Source organism: Octodon degus, unplaced genomic scaffold (assembly GCF_000260255.1).
Source record: "Octodon degus isolate 3935 unplaced genomic scaffold, OctDeg1.0 scaffold00007, whole genome shotgun sequence".
NCBI classification, from domain to species: domain Eukaryota; kingdom Metazoa; phylum Chordata; class Mammalia; order Rodentia; family Octodontidae; genus Octodon; species Octodon degus.
The window spans coordinates 28,368,253-28,371,553 of NW_004524583.1; the positions used below are offsets into that span (position 1 = coordinate 28,368,253).

The 3,301-nt window shown below is 42.7% G+C and overlaps 2 pseudogenes; both read left to right on the forward strand.

The window, feature by feature from the left end:
* Positions 1-1,339, forward strand: part of LOC101562912 — a 20,726-nt pseudogene extending 19,387 nt beyond the window's left edge.
* A 1,049-nt stretch (positions 1,340-2,388) lies between these two features.
* The window catches only part of LOC101567674, a 27,503-nt pseudogene continuing 26,590 nt past the window's right edge, over positions 2,389-3,301 (forward strand).

The window sequence follows — 3,301 nt, forward strand, 5'->3', positions numbered from 1 at the left end:
GAAAAGTATAAAAGTGAAGTATAAGAAGTAAAGCCATGGTGTCATGTTGAGCTGTAGGGGACTCAGGTCAACAATTTCTGACATTGCCAGTGAAGCAGAAGACCCAATACTATTATGGACTACTGGACTCTCTTAGAATATTTTTCTGAGTTAACACACCTATCGTATTCAAATAACGAACTTAACAAAAAAAGGGGATACAGATGAATGTCCATTTTGTATCTGTGTATTCAAAATGGTTATGATACATATATAGTTGCATTCTCTTAATGAATAGAGGGATTGCTATTTGTTTCTCAATAAAATTATGGGGGAAAAAAGTGTATTGGAGGCCTTTGACAAGATCAAGTCTTGCACACTGGCTCAGGACCCCACGACTGGCCAACACAAAGGCTATAGCTTCACTGAGTATGAGAAAGCCCAGTCATCACAGGATGCTGTGTCATCCATGAAGCTTTTTGATCTGGGTGGCCAGTATTTGTGAGTGGCAAGGCCGTCACCCTCCCCCCATGCCCCTGCTGACACCTGCCACACCTGGAGGCCGTCCACCTGCTGCCGCTGCCACAGCTAAGGTCATGGCTCGGGAAGCAGTGACTGGAGTGGCAGTGCTAGGTTCTTTGGCTACACCTGGACTGGTATCCCCAGCACTGACCCTGGCCCAGCCCCTGGGGCTTTGCCCCAAGCTGTCATGGCTGCTCAAGGCCCTGGAGTCATCAGAGGTGTGACCGCAGCCCATCCCCCCATTCTGGTCACCATTCCTTCTGTGGGAGTGGTGAACCCCATCCTAGCCAGCCCCCCAACCCTGAGCCTTTTGGGGCCCAAGAAGGAAAAGGAAGAAGAAAAGCTGTTTCCGGAGTCAGAGCGGCCAGAGCTGCTGAGTGAGCAGGAGCACATGAGCATCTCAGGCAGCAGCGCGCACCACATGGCTGTGCAGAAGCTGCTGCCAAAGCAGGAGGTGGGCAGCCAGGACCTGACGGGGGGTGGGGGGGTGGAGGTAGTCCAGGCGGTCCACAACTCTCTGCTGTCCCCTCCCACACAGTCTACAGGGATGGTTCTCCGTAACATGGTGGATCCCAAGGGCATCGACGATGACCTGGAGGGGGAGGTGACAGAAGAGTGTGGCAAACTTGGTGCTGTCAACCGTGTCATCATCTACCAGGAAAAGCAGGGCAAGGAAGAGGATGCAGAAATCATCGTCAAGATGTTTGTGGAGTTCTCCATGGCCTCAGAGACCCACAAGGCCATCCAGGCCCTGAATGAGTGCTGGTTTGCAGGCCGCAAGGTGGTGGCTGCAGTGTATGACCAAGAGCATTTTGGTAAGAGCGACCTCTCTGCGTGACTTTGGCCCTGCTTCCTGGACTTATACTTGCTCCTCATTTCCTTCGGGTTTTATAGTGATACAGTGGTGTCCCTGGGACCAGGCACTCTGCCCAGCCCAGCCTGTAGTATGTATAAAGGTGCAGACGCTGCTGGCCCTGAACAAAATAAATACATAAATAAAATAAAAAATAAAAAGAATGTGAGGAGCAGTAAACGAAGAGCTTTACAACCATACTGAATGAATGCAGTCATTCAACAAGAAGGAAATAAAATCAGAGTGGGCATATTTTCCTGGTTAATTTATCCTATGCAGAACTTCACAATTATTAGTAACAAAATAGTCTTTAAGCTGCCATCTTGGGAGTTTCTAAGCAATATAGTATATTCTGTGAATTGTATAAGCATGCACATATACATTCCTGTGTGCAAGTAAGAATATAATACATATGTCCCATGTAACTGTAATAAATTAATAATATGGTATATAACAATCATATTACATCAACCTGTGTGCGCCTCCTCCTCCCAGGATAATTTAGATTTAGTGGCAAAGGTGCAAGTGTACAATTTCAAAGGCTTAAAATAGAAAACTAGACTACATAACACTTCATAAGATTGGGGAATTACTAAATGGCTTGGTTTTTAAACTAAAAGTCAATCAAAACATAAGGTTAGATTTTTTTTTCTTAAATGTTTTTCTGCTGTAGTATAACAAATAAAATTTTACTCTTAGTGATTTGTGGTGCATCAGGATCATAGATGAGCATTATTTGGGATTTAAAGAAATATAGCTTAAAGCAAGTGTGCAGAATATGTTCTGAGCTCATTGCATAACCCTGGAAGCCTCTTATGGGAAGATCTTGTATACGTTCTACTTATGTCCTCAGGGCTGCATTTCTTATTTGCTTCCTCAATTAGGATGGTCTCGAAATAATGTTGCCAGTAAGCTAAATTTTTTTTTAATATTCATTTATTTCTTTGGTACAGGGTCTTGCTATGCAGCTCAGACTCGTAGTGATCCTCCTGTCTCAGCTGCCCCAGCATTAGTACACACATGCGTGTGCCACCATGCCGGCTTTGGTGGCTGGCCTGGTGTACCTAGGGTTCTGGGGCCAGCACGGTATGTGGTACCAGGGATCAAACCTGGGTCCTGCCTGGAGGTTGCCAGGCAGACGCTTAGACTGCTAAGCTATCTCCCTGCCCCACGCTAAATTTTCTTACATTAACTGACTCATCACTGTGCTGTTCAAGTATGCTTGAACAATAAAGATATAAGGGTACATATAATATGTATACAGTATATATGTTAAAATAGATGCTGATCTCTGTAAAAAGAAACTGAATGAAACTAAATCCTAAATATCTATTAACATTTAAAGGTTGGGCCATTGTTATTTGTTTGTTTGTTTATTTTTGTTCTTTTGCTGTACCAGGGATGGAGCTCAGGACCCTGCACTTGCCAGGCAAACGCTTATTCGACTGAGCTATCTCCCCAACCCCATCCCTTGTTAACTCTCAAGAAGAAAAGCTATGGAAATGTTGGTCACATAATTATCATTATCGCATCAGTTATTAAATATTCAGATGCTGTTTGGTGTGTTTAGAGTTTAGGATTAACTAATTGATGCTGACCTAGCTATAACACAGATTTCAGAAAACGGTAATGGTTTAGGATCATGGAACTGTCTTAGCATGAAGTTATTTCCAAACATTTTTCTCTTTGCATCGCAAGAAAAATAAGAAGAAAAAGTTATACTTACAATATGAGTATTTAAATATTTAGAAAAGAAACCATTTAAATGCTATTAAAATGGCAAAAGCCATACTTCACAAAGAACATTACTACATGGAGGGAACTGAAATTAAAAGGTGTTGCCTAGACACCATTTTTTTCTTCTGGCTCTAACCAATTTTTATTTTTATTTATTTTTTAAAATTTATTTTATTTATTTATGTGTGTGTGTGTGTGTGTGTGTGTGTG